This window comes from Camellia sinensis, chromosome 2, assembly GCF_055761805.1.
Source record: "Camellia sinensis isolate YWXY chromosome 2, ASM5576180v1, whole genome shotgun sequence".
Taxonomy (NCBI): domain Eukaryota; kingdom Viridiplantae; phylum Streptophyta; class Magnoliopsida; order Ericales; family Theaceae; genus Camellia; species Camellia sinensis.
The window spans coordinates 74,588,464-74,612,853 of NC_138962.1; the positions used below are offsets into that span (position 1 = coordinate 74,588,464).

At 31.7% G+C, this 24,390-nt stretch overlaps 1 long non-coding RNA gene across 1 annotated transcript; it reads right to left on the reverse strand.

The window, feature by feature from the left end:
- Positions 1 to 388: 388 nt before the first annotated feature.
- On the reverse strand, positions 389 to 4,442 carry LOC145820122 (uncharacterized). Its single transcript, XR_014361110.1, has 4 exons — positions 3,710 to 4,442; positions 3,200 to 3,440; positions 2,279 to 2,378; positions 389 to 1,742 (listed from the first exon to the last, which is right to left on the reverse strand). It is a non-coding gene; the product is annotated as an uncharacterized LOC145820122 (long non-coding RNA).
- Positions 4,443 to 24,390: the final 19,948 nt, after the last annotated feature.

Below are 24,390 nucleotides of genomic sequence, written 5' to 3' on the forward strand. Positions count from 1 at the left end.
CAATTTTGTTGAGTTTAAACATTTCCAAGGTTTCATCTTTACTTCTAAGTAAATATACATAACAATATATTGTGCAATTATCGATAAATATTATGAAATACTTTTTGCTTCCTCTAGTTTGAACAAATTTAAGATCACATACATCAATATGAATTAATTCTAGAGGTTCAGTTTTTCTTTCAACTGATTTAAATGGAGCCTTAATTAGTTTCGTTTCTACACAAATTTCACATTTGTGATTAGGATCAATTTCAAACTTTGGTATATAATCCAAACCAATTAGTCTGCGCAAAGTATCAAAATTTACATGTCCTAATCTATTATGCCACAAATTTAACTCAAGAATATAAACAAAAGATGTATTATTCTTGTTAATAGAAAGTTTTGGTACAACAGTCATTACATTCAACTTGAAGAGACCATTACTCATGTATCATTTACCAACATACATACCACTCTTTGTTAATACAAATTTATCAGACTCAAATACAAGTCTAAAATCATTTTTACTTAACAAAGAATTAGAAACTAAATTCTTTTGGATGTCCAGTATATGCAACACATTATTGAGGGTTAGTTCCTTCCCAAATGTCATCTTCAAGATCACCTTTCCTTGTCTAGCTACAGTAGAAGTAGAAGAATTTTCCATGAAAAGTTGTTTACCATTTGCAGTCTCATTGTAAGTAGTGAACATCTTTTTGTTCGTGCAAATGTGTCGAGTTGTCTCGATGTCAAACCACCATTCCTTGGGATTTCTAACCAAATTAGTCTCAGACATCACAGTAGAGAGATTGATGTCATTTACCCTGTTAGAGATGTATTCAACTTCTGTCACATTGGCTTGATTAGTAGTCTTTTTACTTATACTTCCGCGATCCTTTTTAGGGCATCGGCAATCAGAGGCACGATGTCCAATCTTGCTACAGTTATAGCATTTTCCTTTGAATTTCTTATTGCCATTGTTGTCGTCTTGTTTAGGACCATCTCCAGCAAACTTCCTCTTGTTGTTATGTGGTTTAAGCACTTGTTCAACAACATTAGCCTTAGACTCAATGAGATTTTTACCATTCTTCTTTTCAGCCTTACGGTTATCTTCCTCAATTCTTAGTCTTACAATAAGTTCATCTATGGTCATCTCTTTACGTTTATGTTTTAAATAATTTTTGAAATTTTTCCAAGCCAGTGGTAACTTTTCTACTAAAGCAGTGACTTGGAAAGACTCGTTAAGAGACATACCTTCAGCATGAATATCATGCAAAATTAATTAAAAACTTTGAACTTGAGAAATTATCGTTTTGGAGTCTACCATAACAAAATCTAGAAATTTGCCAACAACAAATTTCTTTGTGCTGCATCCTCTTTCTTGTATTTTTTCTCCAAAGAATTCCATAATTCTTTTGTTGTTTTCAGAGGATTATAAACATTATACAGCATGTTGTCAAGGCCATTGAAGATGTAGTTTCAGCACAGAAAATCAGAATGTTTCCAAGCGTCTACAGCGGCAACAACTTGCCGATCACGTTCATCCTCTTTAAGTACTGAAGTCTCTTCACGGAGAAACCGGGCTAGATTTAAAGTTGTAAGATAAAACAACATTTTCTGCTGTCATCTCTTAAACACGGTGCCATTAATTTTTTTCGATTTTTCTCCATGATTTATAGGAACTTGAACATGGTTCTGGATAGGGACCGGAGTCGTTGTAACAATCGGGTTTGGAGTACTACTTTCAGCAATCATAATATCTGATTACAAAAAATCAGAAAAAACCAAACCCAAAACACAAATTAATTTTCTAGTTACTCAAAGAAGAAAATAAATTATAACACAAAATAATTTTACTTTTTTAGTTACTAAAATCAAAAAAATAAAATATCACACAATTATTTTTTGTAACACTACTACACAAATTAATATTCTGAAATTGTTAATGACAAACAGTATATTACTACTATTTGTCAAAGAAAATAAACAGTACATTACTACTATTTATCAAATAGTATATGACTACTATTTGTATTTTCCAACTAGAATATCACTTTGTAAAAGTACAGAAAATAAATACAATAAAGACAAAAAAATAATTCTTTCTTAAGATTGTTGGACAATCTTCAAAGTATTTAAAGAAAGAATTAAAGAAAAGAGAGAGGCTGTTTGATTACAAAAATCAAAACAGTATAAAAATAAATAAAAACAACCGATTCTTATTTTGTTAAAAAAAAAACAAAATTAGAATCTGATAGAGATAAATAATAAAACAGAAAGTAAATTAATTACTAACCTTTTTAATTAGTCGAACAAAATTTGATCAAGTCCAGTGTTTAACATTGTGTCCTTAAGACAGATTCGTCCTCTCCACGGTGCTTTCAGATTGCGGACGTCTATCTCATAGGATAAAATGATCAACAGTAAATAGTAGCAACACTACAAACTATTTACACAGCGAACACACTTTGTGTTTACACACTTTTCCATAGGAAAAATTAATGCATCAAAATGCAGAGAGCAATAGTATTGGGTAAGGATTGTGAATTCAAGGAGGCTAAGTTTGAGGTAATTTGACAAGTATGGGAAGATATTGAGATGGTCAAGAGGGTTTTCAAAGGTTCCCAATAGGGTAGAGAAAGGGTTCTTAGGGGTGTCCGCGATTCGGTTTGGGACGGTTTGCGGTTCGATTTGGACCCCCCCGCATCTATGCGGTTTGGGAAAAACTCAACCCGCAACCGCCCGCAATGCGCTTTGCGGTTTGTGTGGATAGGGTTCGCGGATGTGCGGGAGGTTGCGGGCGGTTTGCAGATTGAATTTTTTTTCCAAAAATTTATTTTTAAACCTTTTTTTTTCCCCAAAATTTGTTACAATCATCAACTTGGGATGGAATGTGATCATTAATCAACTGCTTCACTTCTATTTTGGAAAGTGGCAAAGAAGGCAATAGCTAGAAACCTAATGCCAGTGACTAAATTTTCAGATGAACATCGAATCAAATGAGAAAGCCAATTACAATATCTTCTAACGAAAATGGTAGTATCATGAACATTACAAAAATTTTGCATTAATTAATGCCAACAGCAGCATAAAAATTTAGTTTTACCAAAAGTTAATCTAACCAAGTGAAATGCATTAGCAATGGAAAAGATACATTCATAATAATTAAATACTCTATAAATGTAACATGTATAACTATGTCTTGAAAGAATCTCACTTCATCAAGAATCTTCTCAGCCAGATTCTCAGTTCTCAATATTTTACGAACCACCGGTGCAAAATTCCTATGCCATTCAATGTCATGCATTTTGTCAAACTCAATTCCATCATCAATGAGTATTGTAGCGATTCTTGCAGCCCTGAAGCATATTGAGCTTATGGATTGCAATCCATTGCCCTTGCGGTATTTTTGAATGCCATCCAAGGATAACTCAGATCCATACAGGTCAACAATATCCCTTATACATTCCAAATAGATTACATTCAGATTTAGATTTAGTAACAGATTCAGATTTACAGATTCAGATTAATAACAAATTCAATTTCAGATTCAATTTTACTAATAGATTCAAACTTAATTTTAATAACAGATTCATATTTAATTTAATTTTAATAACAAATTCAGATCAAACAAAACAAATATATATATATATATATATATGTTGTAAAAAATATCAATGAATGGGGCGAGAGAGAGAGAGACAGAGATTGAGAGAGAGTGGCTTACCTGTTGTAAAAAAAATCAACAATCGGTGCGATGAGATAAACAATGAGAGAGTGATCGGTGCAGAAGATGAAGATGAACAACGAAACGAGAGAGTGAGAGAGACACTGATGAGAGATGAGATGAGAGTGAGAGAGTGAGGGAGACAACGATTAGGGTTTTTGTTTTGTTTGTTATAGATGAGGTGGGTGAGATGGTGAGATGGACGGTTAGATTTGAAAGAGAAAGAAAAAAAAAAATTAATTAATTAATTTAATGTGGGCGGTTTGGGCAGGTGCGGTTCAAACCCGCAACCCGCCCGTAACCCGAAATTTATATAAAATCCAAACCGCACCCTATCCTAATGTGTTTGCGAAACCGTCCATACGCGTGCGGTTCGGATCATGTAGGGTGGTTTGCGCGGGTCGGATAACCCTACGCCCAGCCCTAATGGTTCTCTAGGAGTCCCTCCGCTTCACCACATAGTTTGATGAGTTTAGACCTAGTTTCTTGAACCCTTTTGTTGGAAAGCTTGGTCAGATCAATGGGGCTTGGTGGCATACAAGTGAGAACAAGTTGGGTGAAGAGCATGTTGACATCTTTGGATGGTTTGAGGCTTTCTAGTTTTGATATTTTCTCATAAATCTCACACACTTTCTTTATCAAAATCTCTTCTTCACAACCCATGTCGACACTATGAGGTGAAAATGAAGACACCCCCACAACAAGAAGAGAGGGCTTTAGGGGAAAAGTGATATTGAAATTTGAAAACACACACAGTCTAGGCCTCTCTTGAGCTCTTTATTTATGGACATTTTTTTTTGTGTGGGGTCCATTTCTAAGTGAGGGACGTGTGGCTCGCACTTGCTGCATTTAGTGCATTACATGTTTTTATTTTTATTTTGAAATTTTTTAGAGCTGTTCAAAGAATAATGTTAAATGTATCTATTAGTATACTAATTAGTATAACAATTGATGATATAATATAATTTAAGAGGTTTTGATATTTGTAATGTGATTAATGAGTGTAATAAATAATAATGTCATTACTAATGTTAGTACACTAATTAATATATTAATTGATGCATGTCGCACTACTGTGTTCAAAATTCAAGCATCTAATATTTGCCACGTCATTACTTTTTCTAATAAGTTAATGGTTCAGATTTTGTACACCTACTTATAAATGTAAATATTAGATTCACGTAAAGAAAATATGACTCAATATTTAATGAGTTGAATAAAAAACATAATTTAATTATTTAATTTATAGAAAATATTGAGTGACACAATCTCGGAACTCATTCAATTCCCTCCTGTCCATTTCTAGATTGGAGAGAAGTATTTTTTTTAATCAATGGAGTTGATTTTATTTTAATTTTTTGAAGACAAAAATCAAAAATATCTATTTTTCCCACTTGCCAAATTTGCAAAGAACGAAAAATCTTTCTTTTGCAATGGATTCTTGTCTTAGACTTAATAACATCATTCTTAAATTTATCGGTATAACGTGAAGGATTGCATATCACTGCTGATTTGTTGATGAATCAATCAAGTAAAATTTAATTTTTTGTCACGTTAGTATAAAAAAATATAAATATAATATTTTAAATATTTTTAAAATTGTTGGAGTAGAAGAAGAGACAAGTTCTCCCATAGCTAGAACATGAATATTTTTTACCTTGCTATGATAGATGATTTAAAACAAAATTTGTTGAAGCTGTTATATATACATTATCACTTCAATAGTTTCACGTTTAGAAGAAACTGACATCTTTGATGGAAGTAGGGGGTTTTGATGGACCACACAAAATGCATACATTTTCTTGGGCGGTGGGATATCAAGCCACACTGATCAACTTTATATATATATATATATATATATATTTTTGGAAGAAAATTACAAATTAGTAGAATAGTGAAAAAATATTTATGTTTTTATGATGGTCCAAATGTCCTATGTGCTCTGTTTTTTTAGTAAGTCATTTACGTGTGCTAGAGTCATTTATTTCACTTATAGTGTAATTATTTTTTCACTATCATTTCTCCTATATTTTTCATCATAAGACTAATAAAAAAAGAAAAAAAAAATTACAAAGCAGACCAATGAAGTACATTAATGTGAAATTGTAGCTTTTCTTGTGTTTTCTTTCCCACTTTGTTATTTTTTTTTTTCCCTTTAAAGAAAAGGTTAAAATGGTTGTTTTCTATTCAATGCATATTATTTGAAATTTATATCTATTTTAAAAATTAAATTTGCAATATATACTTAATTTATTTTTACTTGTTAAGGAATGAGCATGGATAACAATTTTGTAGAGTTTGAAATCAAACTGAACCATAAATTTTATAAAAGCAAACCAAATCAAACTAGAAAAATATTGCCGTTTGGATTAGTTTGGAACTACGGTATTTGTAAACTTTGTTATATCATTTACAACATGATCACAACTTATTTAAAAATTAAGCACAATGTCATCATTTTACAAACAAAATTATTTAAGTAATTGTTTAGAATTAATTCAACCATTATACAACAATACACTTGCAACACTAAAGGATTAATAACTTAGGAATATATATATATATATATATATAATAATAATAAATTATAAATTATAAAACCAAATGATCCTATATCGATTTTAAACCGAAACCAAAATTATAAAATTTCAAACATAACCGTAAAATAGAATTTTTCTATGTTAATAATCAAAACTAAACTGCGCAAGGGTTAAGATTGGTGGAATACGTGTGAAGGTTAGGATTGATTAATGAAATTAAAAAAAAGGGTGAATTACACTTACCTCCTTTGCCGACAATTATAGGAATCTCTCTTATGATTTTAATAAGAATAATATTAGGTATCATAAAAGAAATATCATAAAATATTTTATGAAGATTTTCTATCATTTGATTAGTGTGTGTTGTTTTATTGTGTATAATTTAAGAGTGGAGAATTTTCGTAAAAAATTTTATGATATTTTTTTCATGAGATCTAACATTACTCTTTTGATAATTAAACTAACCTCCCTTTTGAAATTATTATTAAGATTTCTCAAATTTGTTAAGTTTGTACAAACGGAGTTAGGTAGGTGTAACAATGACCATATTACCTTCGATTTGTACGTGAAAAAGACAAAGATAACTATAAACCAACTCATTCATTATCAACATGGGTACATTACACTTGCCCCTACTAAGGTTTTGTATATATATTGTCAAAGACCATACATATTTTACCTTATTTAATAAAATTCTTAAATTTCATGCAATATTAAATAAAACCCTTAAATTGTTAAGATATTATTAAAACATTTAATTAAAAAATTGGGCTTGCTTAGTTTGTTTTCAGAAAAATTTTTGAAAAAAATTCTCTACAAACAAATTTTCAAGAGTAATTAAACCAAACAAATTTTTTCAAAAAAAATCTCAAAATTTTGTTTGGTTACCTACTTTCCAAAATCACTTTCTCTCTCATACACATCAAATCAATCACTTTTTTTTTTAAAACTCTCTCCAAAATAATTTTTCAAAATCATTTATAAAAAAAGGCAAACCAAACAAGTTTTCGTACTTTTTATCTCAAAAACTACTCTACAAACACAAACCAAACACACTACCTCCGTTTGGGAAGTGGGTTGGCTTTTTGGCTTTTTGGCTTTTTTGGCTATTTTAGCCTGGGCTAAAAAGTTTGGTTTGGGAAGGGCTTTTTGGCTTTTTGGCTTTTTTGATTTTTTTTGTGAGAGAAGAGTGTAATGATTATGGGTTGGATGTGATGTTTTGTTTGTTGTGGCTAAAATAGTATGTTTTGTCTTTTGTGGCTATTTTAGCCCCAACCCAACTTGCCAAACACCACCGTACTCATTGATAAAATTCTTAAAAATAAACAATCTCTCTAAAATTAATGTTAGATAATATCGTAATAATTTAATATAAGACTTATTCCACACAGATCTATAAACAACGTAAAATTTATCATTTTAAGTAATGCATTTATTATTTGATTTTTTTTAAAGTTGAAATAAATGGATTTTTTTTTCCAGGCAATTTGCATTACTTTTTTATTCATATGCAAAAAAATTATTATTTTATCTTTTCTCAATCATATATTATTTTCAAATTTTAATTTTAATTTTTGAGTCATTAAACTTCTAGTCAATGCATATTAAAAAAAAGATGGAAGTTAATATTTCTTACATAATTAAAAAAATTTAAAAATACATATAGAAGTAAATAAATCTTATCTCTATTGAGGTTTCTTACAATTACACCAAACTCATTTATTATCAAAATTAATCTTAACGTTAAATGCACTAAATTTAATTTATCCTATTAAATATATATGAAATTATTATTTATTTTTCATAACTTTTTCAAAATTTAAATGTAATTTTTTGACTCTATTTTTTTTTCACAACAAGTTTTTGAAGTTTTATAAATAAAAAAATAAAGTAAAAATTCAACCATTACTGAAGGTGAGAAATTAATTTTAAAATTTAATTTAATAAAAATAATTTAAATGAGATAAATAAAGCACTTGGTTGGAAAGAGGCTACGGGGCTAAAATAGTCATAAAAAAACAAAATATGCTAAAAAGCCAAGACCAAATATTACGTCCAAACTATAATCATTTTATTTTTTTTCTCACAAAATAAAAAAAGCCAAAAAGTTCATCCAAAATAAGGATTTTTTGCCCTAGATTAAAAATAGCTAAAAAGCCAACTCACATCCCAAACGAACTCAAAGACGGAGAAATAGATTTGAAGTATCCTATGTAATAAATTAATTGAATATTTTATTATTCTCAAATAATTTCTCTATTTAAGTAAAGATTAATTTTAATTTTAATTTTAGATTTAAGAAATATTAAATTGTTTAACTTGTTTATTATTCTCAAATGATTTCTTGATTCTTCATTCCCTATTAACTAATTTTAATTTATTGTGAGGCGATTAGATTTTCTTTGCTTTTATAATTATTTTTATTATTTTTAATCATGGAAGAAATATTTACCTGCATTTTTTTTATTTTAAATATGCATCGATTAGAAATTTATTGACTCAAAAATTAAAATTAAAATTAAAATTTGAGAATAATATATGATTGAGAAAAGACAAAATAATATTTTTTTTACATATGAATAAATAAGTAATGCAAATTGTCGAGAAAAAATATAAATCTATTTATTTCAACTTAAAAAAAATTCAAATAATAAATGCATTATTTAAAATGATAAATTTTACATTGTTTATGTAAGTGGAATAAGACTTATATTAAATTATTAGGATGTTATTTAACATGAATTTCAGAGAGAGTGTTTATTTTTAAATATTTTATGAATGAAAGTTCTTTTTTTTCATTAAATGGTTTAATGATATCTTAACAATTTAAGAGTTTTATTTAATATTACATGAAATTTAAAAATTTTATTAAATAATAGTTTTTGATAATATATATGTAAAACCTTAGTGGAGATGAGTGAAATTTCTCATTTGAATATATAAGGTAACTAAAGGGCAATTTTGTCATTTTTAGTATTATAAACTATGACATCAGTTTGGCATTAGTATGACATAAGAAAATTCTGTTAAATAGTCTAACAGTTAAGAAATCTTGACAATAATTTTAAAAACAAAAGAGTTAGTGTAATCTATATATTATATAAAGAAAATGAGATTTCTAATCCACAAGCCTTGTAGGAGCTCCAATATTTCAATCTTAATTTTCTAATTTTTTTATTTAAAAAAAAAAACTCAGCATCTATTGACTTCTCTCAACCCACAATCCTTTTTGACTTCTCCTATACTTACTGCCGCACTCTTGTCAACTTCTCGCATATACTATGATTAGTGATGGGATTGTTAAATTATTTTTTATAAAAATTCTAAAAAAATTAATTTGTATATTAAAAAATATCTAAAACAAATATAAATTCTTATTAAAAAATAATAGGTTTCAATTGTGAAAAAAAAAAGAGAAAAGAAAAATACACTCTGCATTTCATTAATAATGCTCAAAAGTGTTTGTGTAAGGGCTTGACACGTGTCTACTCTCAAATTATCAAGTGAATATAGACGTATAGCGATTTCGATTTTGACCCGACCCTTGTTGTATTCTGGACTCGGATTTCATAGTTTCGTATTGTTGATCATATCTTGCTTCTCTTGTTTTTCCTTAAATTTGGATATTGGGTTGTTATGGTTATGTTTGGGATAGGTTGGTTGCTTAGTTTCCAAACTTATGTTGCCCAGAATTTTGCTCTTCCGCTAGAGCGGCACTTTTTGCTCTTGAGCGGACTTTGCGAACTCACAGTACTTTTGTAGGTCTGCAAAACTACTGAGAGAGTGTATTCTATGTTCTAGCGGTCTTTTCTATGCTTGAGCGGGGTTAGCTCGAGCGGCGTTTCTTGCGCTTGAGCGTTGGCCTATTGTCTGTAAAACTACAAGGAGTGTGCATTCTGCGCTCGAACGAAACAACTTATTGTGTCTGACGCTCGAGCGTCACTTCTTGCGCTTGAGCGGACTGTGCGTATATTAGTTCGCAGCAGCACTCTTTTTCATCCCTTTTTCATATATTTTCCTCTCAAAACCCTAGATCTAGAGCCTCTTTCTCTCTCTAAAACTTACTTTCTTTCTACATTTTCACCCATATCTGTTGGTTCCCCTACTCTAGTGTCTTTGGGAAAAAGGTAAAACGTCTCGAGCTCTATTTTGGTCCGAATAAAGCTTGATTTCGGCGTTTTTGAAGTTTCTTCCATGCTTTGCTCGTCTTCTAAACTTAAGCTAGGGACTTTCTACACTCTTCTATGAGTTTTAACTTAGTTATTTGTTGATGTGTAAAGAATATTAGGATTTTGGATGATTTTGAACAAACCTAGGGTTTTGATTTAAAATCAAAAGAGGGTTTTTCAAATGTATGTACTAAAAATGGTTATGGGAGTAGATGTGAGGTTGGGTTGTGATACTTTTGTTGATTTTGATACCCGGGTTGGATTTTTGAAGAAAATGGAGTTTTGCCCTAAAATGTCTCAAATAGTTGTTTGGTATAAATAAATGAAATTTGTATTGGGAATATATTTTGGGCTATTGGTGAAGGATAGCTGTGATTATTAAAGAAATTGCATGAAGATTAGGTGAATTGAAACTAATCTCTTATCCGTTGTCATTGAATATGACCATGTCTTTGATACATTGTAAATGTATGATATTTGGGAGAAGATATGAGATATACTCCATGTTTAGTTCCAGCGGACGAAATATCCGTAAAATGGCAAATGTAAGTGTCTGTATAATAATTGTGCTGGTTAGAGAACTATTGAGTTGTATCCTCAGTTTGGTTGTCTGAGTAAAATCGTGAATGACTAATGAATTGAGATATAAAACTTGGCATGGTATGGTTTTGTGAAAAGTTATAAATGATTCTTATCGTGGGCATTGATATGCATATCATACTTATATCTTCGTTAAGATTCATATATTGTGTTAGATTGTTTCTGCTAGATTTTGGCTCACTCTACTTGGAAAAATCATTTTCAGGTGCTAATGAAATGCCTCTGCCAAGACAGTAGCTTGAAGGGATTTGGAGCAAAGGCTTCCTTTTGTGTCTTATGCTATTGTTTTGATTCAAGCCAAGGGCTTTACATGTATTGGATTTATATCCGCTTTTGTTATAACCGAGCATAGTCTTGGAAAGATGTAAGCCTAGAGGGCATTTATTTAGTTAAACTCTTTTGTAATATTAACTCTCATGAAATAAAAGAACATTATACTGTGATTCAAATTGTTATTTACATATAGTCTTGAATGGATTTATGGCATTTATTTTAGGGTGTTACAAGATGAAACCAAAGAACTCAGTTTTAATGACTAACAAATATTAGAAGCCTGACCATTGAAGCTTAATAATTATTAATTAATAAAAGGTCTCAAACCATATATCTTTGTCTTCTTAAATGTTCCTTTTTTTTGGTTCATGCATTCATTCTAATATTGATAGAGAATTGGACGTGTGAAAGAGTGAAAGACATTAAAATTATATATTGAGTCATGTAATTGTTGTGATGAAAAATAAAGGTTGTATTCTCATTTTATGAGGATTTATCTGGTTATACCTCAAATTAAAACGTCAGGTGTGTTTCTACATCATCATTGAATATTGCTTTCATTTTTTTTAGATACTTTGTCTCACAATTGTTTGTATTTTGTGTTATGAAATTTATTACATTTGTATTTGCTAAAGCTATTAGATAGACTTAATGCAAGAAGTACAAACTATTTCAATATTATTCTCGAAATTATAAGTACAAAAAAACATACACAAAAGTATATAAATAGACAAGATTTTACAAAATTTGTTTGTGAGTCTCACTTCTTGAAAATCTTATAATTCATTTATTTTTTGTATTATATTTTATGTTTGGTTTCTGTACTTTTATATATATATATATATATATAGTTTTCTTTGTTTTTTTTTTTAAGTTTTTTTTTAAAAAATAAATAAATAAATATTCAATCATTTTCTATTTCAAACAATTTCTTTTTTATTTTTATATTTTTATTTTTTTGTAAAGTAGTTTTAGTTTTTGGGCAATTACTTACTTTTTTTAAAAAAAATATATATATTACAATTTTGTGTATTTTAAGTGTATAATACTTTCACTAATACACTCGGAGATGCACTATGAAAGAAGTATCATACGGAAATCAAGCAAGAAAAAGAAAAAGAAATAAAACAATATGATGAATGTAGAGCAAAGATCAAAGATTAAAACTCCCAATGCAAGCAAGCAATCAAACAAACAAGTAGAAAAGAATGTTTAACAATAGACATTTGAAAATTTGAAACAAAATTTTATAACTTTCCTTTTTGCTAAGAAAATTCTATTTGGTACTAGCTAAATAAATGCTTTCAAAATAGTTTGTTTTATTTTATTTTATTTATTTTTTAAATTTGAAATTAAAACTATAGTAAATTTATGTATGCATAATTGCTAATCACATTTTTTTTTACTTAATGTATAATATTATATTGACTACATTTTTCAAATTTATTTTTTTAAGTATTTATATAGAAATAAAAAAAATGTAGTTAGAAATAAATTTTTTCCGTAATTTAATTATAAATTTTGTCCATACATTATTTTGAAATTTTGAATAAAAGTAAATATAAAATAATTGATTAAAAATATGATTCATTTGTTATATTCCTTTTTATGTGTGCAAAAAAAAAAAAAAAAAAAAAGAAGACATTTAAAAATTATAATTTATATATATACAAATAATTATAAATATAACCCGTACATAACACAGATAAAACAGTAATTATTAAAACCATAAAGAAAGTCTTTACAATTGTCAAAAACTTCAAAAAAAACGGTAAGAGCAATTTACCCTCAAAAGAAAATTTGTGGTACACTTGATTGTAGTACAACAACCTTTTTTACAAGTTGGTTTAATTTTAAATGAGGCCTCGTTGGAAGTACAAAGTTGTACTTCTCAGAACTAATACAAGCATCTTCGCATGCCAAAAAAGACTTAAGGTAAAAGGAGAATTACATATCAGTACTGATTAGAAAAAAAATGTTTATAAAAAAGTATTAAATATTATAAATGTTAATAATTAAAATTATAGATTTTTATTTTTATTTTTATTTTTATTTTTGTGTAATAATTTTTTAAAATCTACCTTGAATAGTAATTTTCCAAAGGTAAATTTCATCTTGCATTTTCCTTTTATATTTTAAAAATTATCAGAAAAGCTAAAAGAAAGGACTAACGTGAGATTTTCATAACGATGTTATGCAAATTAACCTAATTGCAACTTAACACAAAATCGAAGGAATTGATTGAGATAATTGAAAATGGTTAAAATAAACTGATATTGTCATGACCTGAACCTGCCCCTATGGATTAAGGTCATAACCGGCTAGTAATCAGGAGATTACCTACGGTCTCAAACCTGATTAAACATATTCTACAGAGTCAAGGGGCCAAAACGGAAGCAAACTTAAAAATTTTGTCTATAAATCTGTGTTTACATGGCACGTCAAAACATTTCACATGTACTCATTAATAACTCACATCAAAAGGGAAATAACATAGAATTGTTAAACAACAAGATTATTCAAGTCATAGTCAGCCAAACCAAAAGCTTATGTACATGGTGATCTAATATTTTCACCAGAGTAACAAAAAGGAAAACAAAAGAAACAAAACAAGTCTCGTGCGTGAGATGTTTGGGCTGACTCCTCAAAACTTTGATTTTTTCTCACATACTTCACCGAGGCTGGGTTTGGACATCTCTTGGCTCACCTACATACACATGAATGAGAGTGAGCAGAAGCCTAGTGAATAATATCAAATAAAGAGGGTACATGAATGAAATTTGAAACAGATATATCAACAACCTTAGGCCTATTCATGTTTCTATTTGGTACATTAAATGGCTTCAAGCTTGAACATATCAAACGGCCTATGGCCCACTCCGTCCTTAACAAATGGCCTCGGGCCCAATTCATTCCTGTCAAACAGCCTCGGGCCTAGTTTCACTCTTGTCACATTCATGTCGGGCGGCCTTTGGCCCAATCATTCATATCAAACGGCCTTTGACCCAATCATTCATGTCATACGGCCTTTGCCCAATCATTCATATCAAACAGCCTTTGGCCCAATCATTCATGTCAAACGACCTTTGGCCCAATCATTCATGTTAGACGACCTTTGGTCCAATCATTCATATCATACAGCCTTTGGCTCAATCGTTTATATCAAATGGCCTTCGGCCCAATCATTCATATCAAACGGCTTTTGGCCCAATCGTATATGATATGCGCATTCGTACTTGAGGTTATGATCACATCATAATCATAATTGTAATCCAACGGCCTGATCCAATCATATGGCATAACAGATATTTGTCCACAATTCAAATTATCAAATTTATGAAACTCAAATAGGAGTAAGCAATTAGACAAATAGCATACTTCAAAATATCTTTACTAAGATATTACTTACAGTGCTCTGCCGATGGATTCACCCTTGTGCTCGACCCTAGGAGCTCCAATTCTTTAAACTATAGCTAATTCTTGAGCTAATCCACTTAATTCTCCAATTCCCTTGCAAAATCTTCAATGTTGGCCTCTCTCTCTCTCTCTAAATTAGGCTCACTCTCTTCCTAGAGTGCTATTTCAAAATTTTGATCTCTTCAGGCATGAGGATGTGTGTAATTAGGCCTTTATATACACACTTGGCTAATCAACTTAATTAAGTCCAACTAACTAAGCTTAAATTAATCAATTTAATCTAATTATTTTGATCTGAATCAATTTTCAATTAAATTTCACCATAGGCTCTATAAATCATGCCAATCACAATAATACAGCCAATTTCAATTTTTGAAACCTCCACGGTCTTCAATTTTCAAATTATCACAGTAAGTTGGACATATTTTCTTACGGTGAACAAATATAGTTTCAAACACATGAATAAGCACATAATTACCACTAAAAATCATATTGAACATATAATCACAATCATAATTAAGATTAATTAGCATAATACATGACATGCCTATCACATATATGTTATATATGTAGGAATTACGTTTATTTAAATTAAATAGCAAACTGTGTGTATTTAATAAAACCATAATAGAAATGAAATTTTAAAAACTAAATTTCAGAATGTAAATTTAAATTCCCAAAGCTCAGAAAAGAAATGTTTCTGAAAATGAAGGAAAGAAAAGAAATTTCTTATTAAAGTCTAAAACAAGAACAAGAACACACACTGAAATAAAAATAGGAAAAATTTACATGCAAAACAAGTTATAGATTATTGCTGTAGAAATGCAGAAAGGAAAGATAGATGAGGCGTGTGTTGGACACACTTTCCTTAAAATCGTTACGTCCTCGCTACGGTGCTCGAGAACAGATGACGCCGACCTCTCAAGATGCAACGACTATATCCCAGAATTGCAGCACTATAATCTTGGTTTGCAAACAGACTGAGTTATATCTCTCACTTTTACAGAATATATAAGATTGTAGAAGAGCAATACAAACAAAATGAAGAAAAACAAATGGGAGAAATGGTTGGAGAAAGTCTGTATTTATAGACAATAAGGAGACTGTTCGGATGGGTTTGGAAGTCCTCCGAACAAGTGTGAAACTAAGAAACTGTCATGGTGAAGAGAGGTGACTGGAGAAAGAAGGGATGCCACTTTGAATTTGAAATTTTGGCACAAGTGTTTGAATTTTTCCCATTAGGAATTCAAATTTCCCTCAAGAATTAAGGAAATAAAATAAATAAATAAATAATTCAAACAAATTTTGTCCAAAAAATTAAAGCTAGGACCTGACCAGACCCATAACACGCACTCGAGCCTGGTCCGACTCGGAAAGTCGGTCCGATGGCGGCGGCGGCGCGTACGCGCGTGTGTGGTGGTTTTGGGTCAAGCCCACTTTGTCCATAGCTCCCTTCCTTACAAAATTTGGGGTGCCCCTTGGAGCCTAACCTAAGTGTGTCCACCTAGAACTTATATACTCACACCAGCTCTCTCAAAGTTTCAATGTGGGACAACCAATTTAAGGAAACCCACATTTGACTCTTTAACTTCTCGTTTCATAAACCTGAAACAACGTCAACTTCCCATTCACTCGAAAATGGTTTTGATGAACCGTCTTCATCGTGTGACTTGCCACGCAACAAGGAATATGTCACCTGTTTGGACCTACCCCAAAAGACATGTGGGCCCTACTTAAATTTGGGCTCAAAGGTAGCCCAAAATAAGCCTATGAAAACCATAATCTCCAATAATCCCCCACATGAATGGAGTTAATAGAATTGGACATGCCTATGAAAACCACCTTGCTTTGGGATAGGTAGCTTTTGGCTTTGAACCTTCTTTAGTGAAAACCTATCGGACTTACTAGCTGTCCAGTGGACGCGATGCCTTGAATTGTTCAGCCATTGGTGTAAGCCAAGACAATAGACTACACATAGAGTATTACCAAACACAGTCTTGTTCTACGGTTATGTTCATTTTGGCCCTGAACAATACCTGGTTCAGTGAGTGCTCTAGAGAATTCATTATTTTAATTTTCATAGAACCGACCCAGTTCACACTCACAGAAGTAATTCTTAATAAGAATGTCCTGCCACACTTCACTTGGAAAACCAAGATACAAGAATCATTAAAAGCAAAGCTTATCCTGACTACGCTGTAGGGATCACTCTTCTTATCATAGAAAATGGGTAGGAGAGAGAACCTTTCTAGTGATCGAGGAATCTTCATAATTCGGTTGTCCCATTGAACCTAGTTTTTGGGATCTCTAGTCTTCTAGGTTGGGTTGCCATTATGGCGATTCTTAGTTAATAGGCTTTAATCTCATTCCTCTTGATAAACTAAACACTTGCTCTCTAGCTAGCCCTTTCGTTAACGGATTCGCGATATTATCTTTAGACCTTATATATTATACAATTTGAGAGCAAATGCCTAACGATATTATGTTGTCAACAAATGTGTCGAGACTTGTTGTTATACATATGATTCAGTGCCCGTCCTATTGCTGCTTCACTGTCACAGTGTATGCACAAAGCTGGCATAGGCTTTGACCACATTAGAATATCTTCTAGGAAATTTCGAAGCCACTCCGCTTCTTCTCTTGTTTTATCTAAAGCTATAAATTCAAATTTCATTGTGGACCTTGCAATGCAAGTCTGCTTGGAGGACTTCCAAGAGATTGTTGCTCCTTCTAGAGTAAAAATATATCCACTAGTGGACTTTGAGTCATTGGTATTCGAAATCCAATTTGCATCAATATACCTTTCAAGTACTACTGGATATTTTGTATAATGTAAACCATAATTTTGGATATGTCTTAGATATCTAAGTACCCTAATTATAGATGTCCAATGATCTTTTCCTAGGTTACTTGTGTACCTACTTAATTTGCTGACTGCAAAGGCTATGTCAGGCCATGTGCAATTCATTAAGTACATCAAGCTTCCAATGATTTGGGAGTATTCTACTTGTGATATGTTTTGTCCTGTATTCTATAATAAATGAGCATTAGCATCTATAGGTGTCTTAGCATGACGGTTGTCATGCTTCCCAAATTTTCCTAGACTTTTCTCTACACAGTGAGATTGAGATAAGGCATACCCATTAGATGTTTTAGAAATTTTCATTCCAAGTATGACATTTGCTATTCCTATATCTTTCATGTCAAACCTTTTGTTTAACAATTTCTTGGTAGTTTTTATTATTTCAATATTGCTACCAATGATGAGTAGATTATCTACATAAAAACAAATAATGACATAATCTTTGTTGGTATTCTTGACATAGACACAATTGTCACACTCGTTTATTCTAAACCCATTCGAAATCATAGCATGATCAAACTTCTCATGCCATTGTTTTGGTGCTTGCTTTAATCTATATAATGATTTGACAAGTCTGCAAACCTTCTTCTCTTGGATATGAACTTTGAACCCCTCAGGTTGTTCTATGTAGTTTTTTTCATTTAAATCTCCATTTAGAAAGACAGTCTTAACATCCATCTGATGTATTTCAAGATTATACAAAGCTGCTATAGCAATCAACATACGAATGGATGTTATTCTTGTTACTAGGGAATAGGTGTCAAAATAGTCAAGACCTTCGTTTGTCTATACCCTTTGATTACAAGGCGAGCCTTATATTTATCAATTGATCCATCCGCTTTCATTTTCCTTTTGAAAATCCACTTGTATCCAAGTTGTTTGCACCCTGGAGGAAGATCAACCAATTCCTAAGTATGGTTTTGTAGAATAGACTCAACTTCGCCATTTATAGCCTCTTTCTATAATGGTGCTTCAGGACCTGACATCGCTTCCTTAAATCTTTAAGGCTCATTTTGTAACAGAAAAGCTAGAAAATTTGGACCAAAAGACTTAGATGTCCTTAGTCTTTTTCTACGTCTAGGCTTATCTTCTTGTTAGTCTTTGTCACTTTTCATGGCTTCGGTAAAAGTTCGTTTATTAGAACTTGGCTCTTCCAATTCAGATGACTCGGCTTGTTCAGCGATTGTCTCTGTATCTACAGGAATTTGATTTTCTTCATCATTTTTCCAAGGAAAGATATGTTCGAAAAAGTAAGCATTTCTTGACTCAATAATAATATTTGTGTGTATATCGGAAATACTTGATTCAACTACCAAAAATCGATATGCACTACTATTATTGGCATAACAAATGAATACACAATCAACAGTTCTTGGTCCAATTTTAGTCTTTTGAGGACTAAGAACCGCTACCTTTGCCAAGCACCCCCACACTTTTAAGTAATTATAAGAAGGTCGATGACCTTTCCATAATTCATAAGGTTTAGTTTTCTTGTGGGGTATCCTATTTAGGATATAATTTGCTGATAAAATAGCCCAATTACAAGTTCTGGGGTAAACCCAAACTTATCAACATGGCATTTATCATCTCTTTAAGAGTGCGATTTTTCCTTTTAGTCACTCCGTTTGATTGAGGATAATAAGGTACAGTGGTTTGGTGAATAACACCAAGTTCTGAGCAAAACTTATTAAATGGTGTATCATATTCACCGCCTCTATCACTTCTTACAACCTTAATCTTTTTTCCAAGTTGATCTTCAACTTCTACCTTGTAATACTTAAAAGCTTCTAAGGCCTCATCTTTACTTCGCAATAAGTATACATAGGAATATCTAGTGCAATCATCAATAAAAGTTATATAGTACTTTTTACCACCTCTAGTTTGCACAAATTTTAAATCACTAATGTCGGCGTGAATTAAAGCTAGTGATTCAGTACTTCTCTCAATTTTATTAAATGATACTCTAGTCATTTTAGTTTCAGCACATACTTCACATTTATGATTACGATCAAGATTAAATTTAGGTAAACATTCTAGATTAACAAGTCTACGCAAAGAACCATAATTTACATGTCATAATCTACTATGCCATAAATGAGAAGAATCAACAATATAAGTAAAAGATGTGTTCTTATTATTAGAAGCAATAGTTGGTACAACAGTTAATACATTGAGCTTAAAAAGCCCATCAGTCATATAACCACGGCCTACATACATTCTAGCCTTTGTAAGTACAACTTTTTGAGATTCAAATACTAGCCTAAACCCGTTCTTAATTAACAATGATCCAGAAATTAAATTTTTGTCAATTTTTAAAACATGGAATACATTGTCGAGAGTGAGTTTCTTCCCTGAGGTCATCTTTAGCACTATCTTCCCTTGTCCTTCTATAATTGATGTGGAGGAATTTCCCATGAACAATTGTTCGCCATTTTCCACCACTTCATAGGTTGTGAACATTTTCTTATCGACACAAATGTGGTGGGCTGCTCCGGTATCCACCCATCATTCTTTAGGGTTGCCCACCAAGTTAGCCTCAAAGACCACTACGGAAAGGTTGATGTTTGCCTATCCCTTAAAAAGATTGTGGAGGAGTTTGGTTTGGTTTTGGGAGATAAATTTTCCAAAAAAAATTTGAAGAGAGAGTTTAGAAATTTTTTTGGTTTGTTTGGTCGTACATTTTGAAAATAGTTTTGGAGTATGGAAGTTTGGGATGATTTGATATTTTGTTGTAGTTGAGTAGATATTTGTGAGAGAAAAAATTATTGAGAAGGAGAGAGGAGAGAGAAAAAGTGATTGATTGATGAGTAGGAGAGAAAAAGTGATTTTGGAAATTTTTTTCCAAAATCACTAAACCAAACAAAAGTTTAAAAATTTTTCTCCAAAATTACTCTCTCAAAAAAAAAAAACCAAACAAGGCTTGTATCCCTCAGTTTTGTTGGCTTGTGCCAATTTCTCGCTAGAACTTACTCCATCTTTGTGGCTTCAACAATCCTTTGCTCGATATCTATCACCACCACACACATAGCACCTGCCTTTGAATCTTTTGTTGTTCTCACATTTGAAGCCTTGCTTGGACCTTTTGCCATCATGCTTTCTCTTTTTGTTGTTGAGTCTTGAGCTCTGTCCTTGTTCCACAACATTTGCCTTAGCCTACATGACTTGGTTCCCAGACTTCTTTTCAGATTTTCGATTGTCCTCTTCAATCCTCAGTCGCATGATAAGTTCTTCAACTTCATTTCCTTACTTTTGTGTTTAAGGTAATTTTTGAAGTCTTTCCATGGTAGCGAAAGTTTCTCAAGAATAGCAGCAACTTGAAATGATTCACTCAGACTTCGGAAATGAAGTCATGTATGATCAACTGAATTTCTTGGACTTGACCAACCACCGTTTTGGAATCTAAGATTTTAAAATCTAGAAAACGTCTGACAACAAATTTCTTTGCACCGGTATCTTCAGTTTTGTACTTTAATTCAAGAGATTCCCAAAGTTCTTTGGTTGTCTTCTTTACACAATATACATCGTATAAAGAATTATCAAGTCCATTTAGTATGCAATTTCGACACAAAAAGTCACCTTGCTTCCAGGCATCAATTGGAACAAGAAGTTGACGATCAGCGTTCTCTTCCTCTTTTTGTTTTGGGGCCTCCTCACGGATGTACCGGGCCAAATGCAAAGTTATAATATAAAATAATATTTTTTTCTGCCATCTCTTAAACTCTATTACATTGAATTTTTACGGTTTCTCTCCATGGTTTATAGGCACCGTAGGAGTCACTGGCGATGGTACCGAGACTGTTGGGGTCATAGTCGAAATAGTCTTAGCATTATCCATTGCCTCTTTTTTTTTCTTTTGAAAAACACAATTTCATAAACAAAATAAATACACACAAAGCAAAACAAAAAATCTTAACGATTTTGAGTTGTAGGAATTACGTCTATTTAAATTAAATAACAAACTGTGTGTATTTAATAAAACCATAATAGAAATGAAATTTTAAAAACTAAATTTCATAACGTAAATTTAAATTCCCAAAACTCATAAAAGAAATGTTTCTGAGGATGAAGAAAAGAAAAGAAATTTCTTGTTCAAGTCTAAACCAAGAACAAGAACACACACTAAAATAAAAATAGGAAAAATTTACATACAAAACAACTTAAAAATTATTGTTGTAGAAATGCAGAAAGAAAAGACAGCCGAGGCGTGTGTTGGACACACTTTCCTTAAGATCGTTACGTCCTCGCTGTTGGAACAATCTTCTGTGTAAAATAAATAACTTGAAACAAATCAAACAAATAAAAATAAATGACTTATAAAATTTATTTTACCGAAATGAATAAGTACAAAAATAGATCAAGTTGAGTGTGTAACACTCTGTCTTTAAGACAGATTCGCCCGGCTTCGGTGCTTACGGATAAAAGACGTCTATCTCCCAAGATACAATAATCTTCACAGATTGTAGTAGCACTCCGAACAATCTATACGGCGAACCAAACTTGTGTTCTATACTCTAAAATACTTCTCTAGAAAAACTAGAATGAAGAATAAAAATGCAAAAGTGCAAAAATGGGAAAGGAAAGAATTTTCTGGATGTTTTTCATTGTGAAAATCTACTGGAAATGATCTCTATTTATAGGAAAATTGGTGCCCATTGGACAGATCTGAACAAGTATGATTCAAACCAAACAGGTATGTTTTTGAAATGAACAGATCTGTTGAAAACTAGAACAGGTGAAAACTGTTTGAACCTGCTGGAGTAACCTGTTGAACTGTTTGAACCTGTTGGACCGTAGGAAATTGAACCGAAAAAGGCACTGTTATGGACATAAAATTTGAATTCAAATTTAGTGCAAAATTTGAATTAATTTCGTTCAGAAAAAGAATAATTTTCTCGCAATAATTTTTGGCAAAAAATTTTATTAAATTTTTTCCAAAAAATTAATATTAGAACCGACCCGACCCATATCCGCTCTCGGCTTTGATCGATCAGCTGGTCGGACAGCGGCGACAGCACGCGTGGGGGTGGGGTAGTTTGAGCCATAGGTCACTTTGTCCATAACTCATCCCTTCTACAAACTTGGGGTGCCTCTTGGGGCTAACCCAAGTGTTGCCACCTAGAACTTATATACACACATTAGTTCTCTTAAGTTTCTAATGTGGGATAACAATTTCAAGAAAATCCACATTTTACTTCTTCAATTTCCTATTCCACGAACCCAAAAACAACGTTAATTTCTCATTCACTCATAAATAGTTTTAATGAATTGTCTTCACCGTGTGACTTGCCATGCAGCAAGGAACACGTCACCTCTTTGGACCCATCCTAAAAGATGTATGGGCCCACTCATATTTGGGCTCAAAGTTGGCCCAAAATAAGCCTATAAAACCATTATTTCCAATAATCCCCCTTATGAATAGAATTTGATGAAGAGAAAATGCAACAACATGATCTAATTATTGAGAGTACAGAAATTGGAAATATTCTGCAAAGGATAGGTAGCTTTTGGCTTTGAACCTTCCCTTGTGAGACACTATTGGATTTACTAGCTAACCAGTGAAAATGATGTCTTAAACTGTTCAGCCATTTGTGTAAACCAAAACAATAGAACTCACATAATATATTACCAGACACAGTTTAGTTCTCACTATTGTGTTCATTTTGGTCTTGAACAACCTGGTCTTTCATGAGTGCTCTAGAGAATTGTAGCCCTTCACAAATCTCATAGAATCGGCCCAATTCACTTTTATATAGGTGATTCTTATGAAGAGTATCTTGTCATGCTCCACTAGGTATTCCTAGATATAAGAATCATTTAAAGTATTACTTAACCTAAAATGTTGTAGACATCACTATTCTATCATAGAAATGGGTAGGAGTTTGACTCCCAAGGGATCCTTATGAGTCATACACAACTCGGTTGTCCTTTTGAACCTAAATCTTGGGATCTCCAGTCAACTAGGTTGGGTTGCCGTTGTGGTAACTCTTATTTAATATGCTTAAGTCTCATTTCCCTTTATGAATTCTTAACCAACTATCTTACTAACCCTTTGGTTAATGGATTCGTTATGTTGTCTTTAGACTTCACATATTTAATGGAAATAATTCCATTAGAGAATAGTTGTCTCACGGTGTTATGTCGACAATAAATGTGTCGTGACTTACCATTGTACATATGACTCTGTGCTCTACCTATTGCTAATTGACTATTGCAATGTATACATATAGTAGGCACTGGTTTTGGCCGCATTGGAATATTTTCAAGGAAGTGGCGAAGCCATTCTACTTCTTCTCCAGCTTTATTTGAAACTATGAATTCTGATTCCATAGTAGACCTTGCAATGCAAGTCTGTTTGGAAGATTTCCAAGATACAGCCTCCCCACCAAGAGTAAAGACATACCTACTGGTGGATTTTGAGTCTCTAGTATCCGATGTCCAGTTTGTATCACAGTATCCTTCAAGTACTGTTGGATATTTAGTATAATTAAGCCTAATGTTACGAGTAAATCTGAGATATCTTAGAATCCTTATAATAGCTTTCTAGTATTCTACTCTTGGATTACTCGTATATCTACTTAATTTACTTACTGCATAGGCTATATTTGGGCGAGTGTAGTTCATCAAGTACATTAAGTTTCCAATAATTTGGGCATACTCTAATTGAGAAATACTTTCATGTGTATTCTTAAAAAGAAACAAATTAACATCCATAGGTATTCTAGCAAGATGATCATCATCTTTGATGAATTTGTTAAGTATTTTCTCAATGTAATGTCATTGTGACAAAGCATAACTTTATGATGTTTTGGTAATTTTCAT